This window comes from Misgurnus anguillicaudatus, chromosome 3 (genome assembly GCF_027580225.2).
Source record: "Misgurnus anguillicaudatus chromosome 3, ASM2758022v2, whole genome shotgun sequence".
In the NCBI taxonomy this organism is placed as follows: Eukaryota; Metazoa; Chordata; class Actinopteri; order Cypriniformes; family Cobitidae; genus Misgurnus; species Misgurnus anguillicaudatus.
The window spans coordinates 47,588,183-47,601,009 of record NC_073339.2 but is presented as its reverse complement, the minus strand read 5'-3'; the positions used below and the strand labels follow the sequence as shown (position 1 = coordinate 47,601,009).

Here is a 12,827-nt window from a genome sequence, read left to right as displayed (position 1 = left end):
TGTAAAATCTAAAGAGATGTACAAAGATTAAATCTAAATAAGATAAACTTGTTCTCAAAATAACACAGAATTGTATTTGCAGATGCAGGTCAATGTACAGTGTATTTACCCAGGAGGTAAATATTGCTGAAATACCCTAGCAACTGCATAGCAACAGGATAAAAATAACTATAAAACAACAGCCCACAAACAGCCTACAATGTGCGATAGAGGTTTCAGAAAATGTCAAATATTAGCTTTCAATTTTTAAAGTGTTGTGTCACTGAAAGGGAAAATGAATTCAAAGAGCAATATTTGAAAGGCGAATGTAACACAGAGATTGAAACAATGATGCTACATGTTATCATTCACATGAATACTTGCTGCTCAACTAGTGGATTGGCACCAAAACAAAACTTAACTAGTAAAGATGATCAACCAGTATGGTCTTAATGATAAAACTGGTTTATCTTTCTGATTGACAGAGCATATGCTGTCACGTTAACCAGATTTACTGGTGTTTTCATCAGGGCTGTCAAGAGCTTCAGTATAGAGATGGATTTTTATCAACCCACACGAAGATTTATCAATTTGCATTTCAGATTTTTCAAATAGTTGAGGACATTTCAGATGCGTTCAGATGATTATCAATGGCCTGAAGCGTTGAGCATCACCAGTCGTAAAGTGGAGCGTTAATGACTGATGGTGGGTGTGAATGTAGGAGGAAGAGTTCCTTAGTCCATCTGAAAAAACACTTGAAAAGAGAGAGAGAGAGAGAGAAACAGAAAAGAGAGAGAAAGGTGAGACAAGTGCAGAATGTCTTGCGATCTCGATTTGCTGACCTTGCTCGCCCCCTTCACTCCACAGGCCACCTCTCTCAACAGGCATACAAGCGCTTGGCATGCTGGGTAAAATAACACTGGATTCTGGGAAACTGGGGCCTTTTTAATCTTTGCAAAACAACATCTGCCAGTTTGTTCAGCTGAGATGTTTTTGTTTAGCAAGGGTGAGCAAAGGGAGATTGGAGAGCTACACCGAAGCCTCAAACACAAAAATGAAGGTGCTTAAAAGGTTCTTCACAGTGTTGCCATAAGAACTTTGTGAAGCATCTTTAATTTTTAAAGCAAAGAACTATATGTCACAAAATGTGGGCAGCAATTTTATTTTAAAATGTCCCATGTTGGACTTGGTGCTGTTGAGTTGGATGTAAGCCATAATGTGAAAATACCACACGTGTGTGTGTTGTGGGATTGTAATCGATCACTCCCACCTTAAAGAGCACACGATCAAAGCACAGATCTCATGAAGCATGTGTTATATGTGGGCCGTTGTAATGGGAATAAGGCTCTTTGGTACTTTACATAATGTGTCATGATTGTGTCATGTTGGAGAGCTTTTAGCAGGTGAGGTGCTCCATCATTTCATATGATGCCTTTGAAGTCAACGTAATGCTTGATAATGTAATCCAAAACTCTAGTAGAAACTACGCTGACATGGTTATGCCATATAGACCCGCAGCTTGTGATAACTAACTGGTGTGTCATTTTTAAAAATATTTCTTGCAATTCCAGAAATAATAATTTAAGATTTCCTGTTCTGCTCCGCAAGAAAATAAATTTCTCTAGACAAAAATGTTTTAAATATACACTAAATGCATATCATAGAAAATAAAGCTTAATTAAATATAATTTTCAATTTGAAAATATATTAGATATCATCATATATTTCAAATGTATTTCAAGACCAAGTATTCTTGGCCAAAATGTATTGTAAATATATAGTAAATACAAATTAATTTGATAAAGGTTTGTAACATAAACAAATGAATATATTTCCTTGAATATGGAGGTCTAAATATATACAGTATTTTAAAGGATTTATTTATAAAATATATTTCAAAATTTACAAAAATATATTGGTAAAAATATATTTTTGTAAACATATTCCAAAACATATTTCAGTAAATGTATTTTTTGGCCTTTTTTAATATTTATGATTTAAAAATATATATTTTTGCCATATGGGTTGTAATGTTATACTGTTACATCATTTGTGTTTACATCAGAGAGGTGATTATCATTATGTATCAAAGAAAACTTTCAAAAGTATCTCTAAGTCCTGGATTATGTGATGAAAAGTTATTATAGACATTTATTTGGGATATATGTGCTGTACATTTTATGCTATACACTAAACATGTACAACTACTTTTCATAGTTTAATACTATTTCAACATCTCTGAGCATATAGCCTTTAAAAAAAATGTTGACATAAAGCAATAACTTTCTCATAATTTGGTTTTAAATGAGTTGAGTGTTGATGTGAAATCTAAAATTTTCATTACAGATTTTGGTAAAGAAAATCACAATGTCTGTCACTTTTGTGCTTTCTTTATTGTGATCCAAATTAAAAAATCTTCTGAAAGCTATTTTCTATTCTATTATTATATACAGTATGTGTGTATTTGTTTGTGTATATGTCATAAGGGAATCAGATGAATTCCAGTGGGTCAATGAGTTTGCACGTGTGGTTTTAACACACAGATCTCTGGGGGTGTGATGCCCTCCTGATGTTTCAGTCTTTGTGGGTCGTGTCTGATCTGCACCTGGGCTCTGCCGGAAAAGACAAATTAAGTTAAGAATTTCATACCAAAATGGGTCATAACGCCACCATCAACCAGTCTGGCACAATAAGACTAATATTAACTTGTGTGCATGTTAGTTATAAAGCTAAACTTACCACAGAGACCCAAGCAATTCCTGTTCCAGATTTTACAATATTTAAACAACAAAGGTATTCATGGTAAAATAAATAAAGGGATACTTCATAAAAAATCCAACATCTCTTCTGACCTACTTTGGTTATCTTACCTCTACACATTGCCCAGGCAATCACACAAATTTTGGAGCTTACTGTAACCGCTATGGGGTTAAAGTTTTAAAAAATCAAGTATTCTTACTTTTCAACCAATCCATCTATATATCTGTCATATAGAGATATTTTTATAGTCTATAATACATAAAATCAAGTCTCATCCTTTCTCATTACATTTGCTTAGTTATCATATTTAATATCAATTTTATGATCATTCACTACAATCATAATATGAAATGTTTGAACCGATGTCAGTGTAGACAGATCGGTCCCACCAATATCCTCATCCACTTCAGACATCTTTAGACTCGAGTGTAGTTCACTTGCTTGGGTTTATTTAGCAGTGTGAGCTCTCAAACACATCCAGAGCTGATCCATATCTCGTCCAGAGACTCAGAAAGAGCAAACACGAGGTCACATGCACAACAGATATCAACACAAAATCTGATGATGTACGGCACGCAGCTGTTTCATAAGTCCTGCATGATCATAATGAGCACCATATTGCTCCAGCAATGTTACCTCTGTATAAGATTTTTACATTTCTTCGCTGTAATGATGCGGGGATGTAGTGATTGGAGAAAAGATGTTATGATGCGGATGCTAAGGTGTTCTAGGTGGTTGCTAGGGTGTTGCTATGCACCTGGTAAGGCGGATAAAATCATGATGCGACCATCAAGTCTTATAAATGAGCAAACGTTTGTTTTGATTGAAATATGAAACATTTTCTCATTGCACTCATACTGAATCGCTGTGTGTCACGAGGAGCGTCCGAATGATTAAAAAACTCAATTAATTCAATTCAGACAATTTGTCTTTAGGCCACAAGTGGCTAATTACAGTTTTAGTGTGAATGTTAATTCGACTTGGGGTATGCATATAATTTATTTGATAAATGATTTCTCTACAGGTTGGCAAGAGAGGACTGTGAGAAGCCCCGCACGTGACTTATGATGCAGTATGCAGGGAAACAGTCTGTGCTAGTACGGGTGTTATATAACCTTACGTCATATATGATGTTCATTATCAGTGCTGTCAGTTCATGTATGTGTTCAGAGTAGCGTGCAAACGTACTGCCAGTGTTAAATCTGCAGAAAAGGCTAGAAAATATTGTGCACTCAATGTGAATCTTTTGTATGCATTGAATAACCCAATATGACCTACTTCATTTGCAAACAGGCATGAAATGTGTTCAACTTGACCTTCTGTATCCAGCGCAATAAATAAAAATGTCTTGAGTGATTGACAGAGACATAAAATGAAATATTAAATAAAATGAAGCATTTGAAATGCTTTAAAAAGATGATTTTTTTTAGAAAAATGATTATTGGATGTCTTGATGGATTAAGAAGCAACATAATGAGGTCATGTGATTAAAATGTCTTTGCCTTTTAGAAATAGTTTGCATATAATAGTATGCATAATATATTTGTGTATTCTTTGTAATTATCATGTGTAAAATACACACAAAACATTTTTATTTATGTATATTTTTTTACATTTATATATAATTTCAAATATATAAAAAAATATATATAAATAATTACACACAGTGCACATACATATATTATGCAAAAACAAACTTTTATTTTGTCTGCAATTAATCTTTTGACAGCCCTACACAGTAACTATAAAAATGGCCAAAAATGTGTTATTTTGCATAATTGGTATCTCATGCATGTATTTATAACACAGATGTCAACTTTCATTCTGTAGTTGTGTGATAAATAAATGAATGTGAATCTAAGAGTATTTCTATTCTTCAATCTAACAGCTACAGAAAGCCCATACGGAGTCTCTACATCAGCTTGACCCCATTTGAAGAACACCAAGGACTGCCGTCATGTGTAAGAAACACTTTCTTGTGAAGAGCAGCATGTGATGCTCAAAGATGCTGTGATGTAAAACCAGCTTTTCAGATTACTTTATACAATAGTGAATGGTGAAGAGATTATTCTGGAAAGCATTTTAAAATAGCACAATACAACAGTTCACAAAGAGATTTGTTTGAGATGATCATTTTGATAAAGCTATGTTAAAATAATATCAGATCGGACGAATGATAAACCACAGCGCTTCTTTTAATAGATCCTCTAACGTTGGGGTCAGACGGTTTCTGTGCACATTCACAGATGCTAAATGACTTTAGAGACGTGACATGACACAGTACTACTTCCTTTATATTCAGTCTCCAGAGGAACATTAAATCATAATTATAAAGATTCACATGTTTATCTGCGTGTGTTGTGTGAAAGAGAGTCGTGCAGAGAGGTGAAGAACTGTACTTTTGTTTGTCACATTATGTGTTATATAATAATTGTCATTAAAAAGAAAGTCTGCTGGTGATCATTCTAATGAAGATAAAGAGAAAAAGATGATTAATTCAGACTGTTTCTTCAAAATATCACTCCTTATTATTTAATACTTCAATACTTTACCAGGAAAATGTTCTTCTTTAAATATATAAACATACAAATATATCAAATGAAAATACAGACCCTCTGCTTTCAAACAAACAAACAAAACGGGAAAAAAATGTTTCATATGTTCTCTTTTTATAAGCTCTTAAATATGGGTAGGTTTCTTCGAAAATACAAATTTTTGAGCAAAAAGCTGAAATAATTGCATTTTTGTAAAGGACTTTTGTAAGAGATCAGATTAAGAACGATTATCAAAACATACACAGAGTTTAAAATTTGTCAAATTAGTTTTTGCTTCAGTTTTAATAAATTGGGTAAGAGTGCCATCTAGTGGATAATAGTGGATATACAGACAGATTACCCTAAAAACTTCATTGGCAGGGAAATGTTTTCTCGTAATTGACAAGATAACTCGTCAATGTCGGGAAAAGAGTTTATAGAAGAGTGAAACCAGCCTGAACTCATTGGAATTCATAAGTATTTTATAAGTTAGCTAATACCTATGAATTTGTACAAAGTGAATTACCATATTAAAAAAATATAGTATTGAAACCCCACCTCCAACCCCAACGTCACAGGGGCGAAAGCAAATCGAACAAAAACATAGAAATGTGGTTGTACGAATTAGCCATCTCGTAAAATACATATGACTTGCCATGAGATCGTTGGTGTTGGTGAAATGGTATTTAAAAGAATTAAAAGATGCCAAATAGCCATCCAAACACAGATGTCTAGGCTAAAAAAATTTGGGCTGTCAGTAAAAATTTAACCATAGCCGCCCAAAAATTGGAATAAAATAAACAAATAGTGGTTTACTCATAGCTGGACCTACCGGGTCTATATCAACCTAGACAGTAAAATGACGACTTGTGCTTGCTGGGATTTTGCTTCCATATGTGAAATATTTCTAAACCAGAAAAACAAATAACTTTCAAATAAAACTTTATTTTCCTTTTATATAATGCCCCAAAATTTGTTGACAATAATTAGCTAACTTGGAAAATCTTATAATGCAAATCTCACTTTTTTAAATGCTTTAATATTTTTGCCAGTCAAACATTTATTTTTGTTTGATCTTTCTGGTGAAAAGATATCTAGTAACAAGCTTCACATGAATCACATGGATGATCATTAAAGTTTCATGAAAATGCATCAGTAGTGTATTTCACATACAGATGCTCAGATATAAAACATGCTTGTGTTATGTAATCCCTTAGAGATGTAACACAGAGATTAGTCTTTTCTGGTGTAACTCGAGGGTAAAATCACTACATGATGATGAACCTTATAAAAACATTCATGTCATATCTCACCTTTAACTCTTTCGCCGCCAGCGTTTTTAAAAAAAAGTTGCCAGCCAGCGCCAGCGTTTTTCATGCTTTTCACAAAAGTTTAATCCAGAAAATGTTTTTCTTTAAATATATAAACATACAATATACCAAATGAAAGAACAGACCCTCTGCTTTCAAACAAAAAATAATGTTTCATCCTACCTTCAGTAGTTCTTTTGTAATCAGCTCTTGAGGTTTCTGCAAAATACCACATTTTGCGCAAAAAGCAGAGATAATTGCATTTGTGTGATGGACTTTTCATAGAGATCCCATTCGGAGCGATCTTTAAAAAACAGACACAGTTTAAAAAGTTGCGGAGGGGCGCCGCCTGGTGGATAATAGTGGTATTGCGGAAAGCCGGAAATACTCGTCATTTTGCAGGGAAACGTTTTCTCTTGATGGACGAGATATCTGGCGGCGAAAGAGTTAAGTTTAATTTTGCAATTAAATCAAATTAAAGCAGTGTTCTCATCAAAGTCTCGTTACTGTAATCAGTGAATCTGTAGCTATAATCTGGCAATGTTCCCAATGATAATCTGCTTAGTCTATCAGTATTATTTCTTTTGATTTTAGGGTAAAATGTGATTCAAGTAGTTGTCATGTTTCTTAGGGTTCATCGGTTTACTGATGACAGTGAGAGTAGCTCATTGTGAAGACACAGTTATAATATAACATAAAAACTGTAATTAAGTCTCTTTATTTATGTGACTCATAGAGAAAACCTTGAGGTTGTAAAAAGAGAACAGAGAATGTTGTGTAATCTTTTCACATTGTGTGTTAAATGGGCAGTGACGTGTTTTTTTATAATTTTATTATGTTCCCTTGGGTGTACTTATAACATAACTCATGTTTTCTGCCAAAAAAAAAAAACATAAAATAAAATAATTTATGACCCTGTTATTCATCCTCTGATTTGTGTGTTTCCACTTTAAGAGCGTTCCACCTGGCTCGATGTCCCGCCCACTTTTATGATTGACAGCCTACATGTTGTGGCTACTATGCAGTTTCACTACAGCTTCTTAAACAGTCTTTAAAGCACATTGTGTTTTTAATTCATGTCGCAGGCACCCAAACAAGCACAACAACCGCAGTGTTTTTCCTCTTTTAAACAGAGAATTGCACCCTAAATAACGCAATTATTTCCAGCAACTACAAGCACAGATTAGTGTGCAATACCAGCATTTTTAACACATATGCTCTTGTGTAGTGTACAGTATATATAATGTTATCAGACCTCCCACTTGCGTCTTACGGGATGTAATTCAAAACTCATGAATAAACCAGTCATTACCAGTTGTAAAATAGTATTTAAATGAAATGCGTTACTTAAAGTTTGCTGAACCGTATAGGCACATACAGTACTGTAGGTCAGCGCTAATATGACACTTCATTCATTAAAAATAAACAATCTATTTCTATCTGACGTCAGTGTCGTTTTTTTTCTTCTGGAGAACGATAAATAAGTTCTTTCGTAACTGTAAGGAGGCCGTTTTAAGCTGTGAAGCTTGCAGGATGTATTAATGATACCAAGACCTGCCATACTGTTAGTCAAAAGATCATGTCCCCGTTTTTGGATGATCATTGGTCTCTTGGCTCTTATAGTGATCTCTCTTTCTCATCATTTTTGATTGACAGATCACATCAGTTGCGTCTGAACCATCTGACCTCATTAAACCGGTGGCTGTTTCTCAGACATCACGTATTTGACCTTAAAAATCAGACTGACAGTTGTGTTTCAAAAACTTTTATAATAGACCAAAATCAACCCGTTCTCCAAATATTCTGCAGTTATCTCATATACGGCTGTGAGGTTTGAGATAATGGACCTTTAGACCCTTATTATTACAAAATAACCCCTAACATAAAGCAAAGAGGATTCTCGATAATGAGGTCCTGAGAATGAGCTACTTAGTAATTAAAGAAATAAAAGGACATTCATCAGTATCAGTCATTCAAATCTTTATTTTTGGCTAGTATTTCTGTAGGTGACTTTACTTTTTGTAAACTATTAAAAGTACATCAACATATCGACTTTGGGCTCTTCAGTAAACTTGTTATAAGACTGAAATGCATGTGTCAGATACAAGGAAGAAATCTAAAACTGGGTTGTCCTCCAGTAACAAGAATGATTCAACTACTGACGTAGAACAAACGTGTTTGATTGAAGTTGTCTCTAGTGTTTTTCATGTTATCTTTACAGATATAAATATACAGTAATGACAGCTGTAGGACAGCTGCACTGAACAGAGAGTTTAATCCCAAGAGAAGAAACAAACAGAAGACATTAAGGAACAGACGTCTATGAGAGCGAGACTAACATGCATCTATTTAAAGCAAGAAGAGCTGCAAATATTACTGTTGCTCTTTCTTACTGTGTGTACAGTGATTTAAACAAAACCAAACACTATGTAAACTTTATAAAATCATCTCACATTGAACCAAATTAGAAATTTTAAGGTGGGCTTTTCTAGAAAATGCAACCATGTTTTTGATTACGACTGGCAAAAACAAAGTTTTACATCGCTATTTTTATTTTTTGTAGTAAAACCATGTGTAATTTTTGTAAAGGCGCCTTATCAAACATCACTTTTGCATGCATGTGCATGCACAATGATATTTAATATTAAGAAGATGCATTACTGGTATTGATATAAATGGGGGAGATCGTAACAGTCCAGCCTTCCAGTAAAAAGAGTCAATCGTCAATGAAAAAATAGCATGAGCATGCACACTATCTGACAAGTCTTGCTTTAGCTTTAGCAAGACCTGAAGGAGTTGCAAACATGGCGCGCGCTGACGTGACTTTCTTAGAAAGCCTTTGGCATGCATCACTGACATGTTATTAAAAAATAAAACCTTTATTTACTTGTAAAATATATTTTTAAATACTTGGGACTAATGAAGTCTCATGGTATTGCTTGCCTCAGGTAAGCATGCATGTTAAAACCCCCGTAATGCAATAATCATTTGGAGCGTGTTAAATGATCCACAGACGTTATTAGAGGTTGGATTTACCCTGTGTCCGCTAACCCGTGTTTTCTGCATGAATGGAAAAACCTTCCATGCGGATCTAATCTACGAACGTTAATGTGTTGGGAATGCGACGTGGTGAAGTTGAATGTAAACTTTCTGTTTGCATGCTGCTCTTTACTGTCACGGTGCTCTCAAGGAAAACAATGTTCTGATTGCAGCCCTTGTGTCGCAGTGTAATTGAAAAGATGTTTGAGCCTCATGGATTGCGGGCGATAATCTTTAAAGCGTGCTCTTTGGCATGCACGCTGGTTGCCTAGCAACAGCAGGTTGTCAAGAGGGTTTGGTGAACAGAGGCCAGTCGTGTCTGGATGCTCGCGCTCGAAACTTCGGCTTAGTGTTGGGTGATCCGCACGGCTGTCCACTTCACCTCTTACATAAAGAGCAATCACGTGGATCCAAATCACTGTGCAAAAATATTTGATCCACATCTGCGTCATACATTATCTGCATCTGTGACAGCTGTAAAGTGCAAAAAGGGATTTTAATGTGGCAATCGGTGTTAATGTAGATCAGTGGGTATACTGTCAGAAAAAAATTGTCAAAAAATGATCCCTTGCTCTCATCTTTGCATCTTTTGCATGTAAATGTATATCTGTGCCTCAATGGTACATATTAGGACCTTTAAAGAGGTTCCCCAGGGACAGCTTGGGACCATTTTTGACCATTTTCTCTGACCGTGTAGACTAACCTTGCATTAGCATTACAAAGGTCATGGGTTCAACCCCAGGAAACACGTACAGTATGTACATATTACGAGAAATGTTTAAATTAGGCACAGTATAAGTCGCTTTGGATAAAAGCTTCAGCAAAATGCATACATTTAATATAAATGTAAACTGGAGACTTTATCCAACGTATATCGTGAGAACGCATGTCACTGCAAGAGCTTAAGAGAAGATCTCAACGATATCTCAAACTATGCTCAGATTTGCCAAGATGTCAACAAGAACTTTAATTGATTTGAACCCAATGATCTGATTGGTCCATTTAAAGCTCTCCGGAAGTCATTCATTTTCAATGAGAGACAGCAGCGAGGATGGTGTGTGCATCAAGGAGAGTTGAAATCAGTTCAACTTTATGGTAATGAGCTATGACGTAGTTCGGCGGCAACCAATCGGAAGGCGGAAACGTTCTGCGGCAACCAATCGGAAGGCGGACACCTCCGCTTGAGAGAAGTCCAGAGAATGCATTCGCGCGTCAGCGTCCACTACACTTTTGCTATAGACCGTTTCAGCAGTCGTTACTGTACTGTACCTTCACTATTGACCTTTCGCAAAGACCCCGCCCCTTCTTTCTATGTTCAACGTCAGCCAAAGCACTCCAACTGCACTAACGTAAAAAAAAAACGTTTTTAGAAAAAATGACGAGTTAATTTCAGACAAAAGCAATATGCATCTGAAGTATAATTTTAAGTGAATGAAGTAAACTAAATAAAGTTCGAGGCTATAGCCTACGGGCATCTGTGGTTTGATTGGCGCACATAATAAAGATCATCTGATTGGCCAGGTCACCCATCAATCAAACTCCTGGTGAATTCAAAACATTTCAGGAGAAACATTTGAGACTTTAATAATGATTCCTGAGCAATTGTTGTATGTTCGCATGTTAATGTACATGACACTGATGCTGTATATGATGCTGTGTATGATAATAATAATAATTGTGCTCCTGTATATCTCAAATATAATACTTGTATGTGTATGTATGTTGCCAGATTCTCTCACACCCTTTTTTCTTTCTATCTATCTCTAGCAATCCCCCCCCCCCCTTCATTCATTTGTGTCTATTTTAAGACATCATATCTTGAGTCTCTCTGCAGGATTCAGTCAGCCTGGAGGATTTTAGGCAGAGATTAATTTGTTTGCATCGGTTTTACTGCACATACGCTTCTGTCATGAATGAAGCACTGAAGAGTAAAACCAGAGGATGTCTTTGAAACATATCACACTACACGCATTATTAGTAGTAGTATTAACACAACAGCACAATGCTTGGTGAATTGTGTTTAAATAAACCATAATCCATCATATCAGAATAGGGATTATCCGTCAATTAAACATATAGGCAGTTTCAGTCCTGTTTTACTACTGTTCATAATAATGGAGTTTTGTAACACAGTCTCACCCCATGTCGTCAATATTTGACGACACTTGACCATTCGTCAATATGTGACGCGGAGGGTATACCTTTCGCGTCATTTTTTGACGAACTGGGGACTTCAATACTATTACGTCCGTTGCATTCTCTTCTCCTATTTTCTTACCATTTTCGCGTCGGTTTAGGGTTAGATTACGCAAAATTAAACAGTGTACGCGAAATTAAACAGTGTACGCGAAATTAAACAGTTGTCACCTGGCGTTGGGGTTAGAAACAGTTGTCACCTGGCGTTGGGGTTAGAGTTAGGTTTGGGTAGGGATGTCATTATTAAGGGGTTAAATGTATCTACAATGTTTTTAAGTGTGTACTATTATATTTCCATCACTTGTTCCCTCCTTGTTATTCCGCGCTTGTTATTATAAGCATGGATTAAATTGGCTTTATTTAGTTTTTCAAATACAGCCCTGCTGAAAAAAACAGCATCAAACCAGCATGGACCAGCATGGAAATTATGCTGGTCTATGCTGGTTTAGCTGGTGGTCACTAGCATACCAGCACCAAAACACAACATATGCTGGTCTTGCTTGTATGATCAGCATGGGATGCTGGTGCTAATACTGGTTTGGTGCTGGTTTAGCTGGTGCTAATGCTGGTTTGGCGCTGGTTTAGCTGGTGCTAATGCTGGTGCTGATGATGGTTTAGCTGGTGTTCACTAGCAAACCAGCACCAAAACACAACATATGCTGGTCTTGCTGGTATGCAAGGATGTCTTATACAGTAAATTAACAGTAAACCCTAACCCTGTAGTAAGTACCTAAATGTATAACTACCCAGTAACAGCGACTAGTAAAAGGAAGTGTAACTTGTGTTCCGGTTTAACAAACATGCATTTATAATCCTGATTGTATTTTGGTGTGGAATGCATACTTTTTATTAACCAATCAATTCTTGATACATAAAATAAAGTCCTGCGTTACATAATGCTGTATCGCTTTAAAGCACGTCATATAATAATCTTTAATACACTGAAAAAAAATGATTCATTGAATTTAATCAATTTTTTTAAGGAAAGTGGTTGCAATCAATTTACTTA

The 12,827-nt window shown here is 35.6% G+C and overlaps 1 long non-coding RNA gene across 1 annotated transcript in view; it reads right to left on the bottom strand.

Annotated features, from left to right (window-relative positions):
- Positions 1–2,290: 2,290 nt before the first annotated feature.
- LOC129445104 (uncharacterized) overlaps positions 2,291–12,827 on the bottom strand; it is a 70,156-nt gene continuing 59,619 nt past the window's right edge. The window contains exon 4 of the long non-coding RNA XR_008644713.2: positions 2,291–2,591. This is a non-coding gene — a long non-coding RNA (uncharacterized lncRNA). The remainder of the gene's footprint in view (positions 2,592–12,827) is intronic.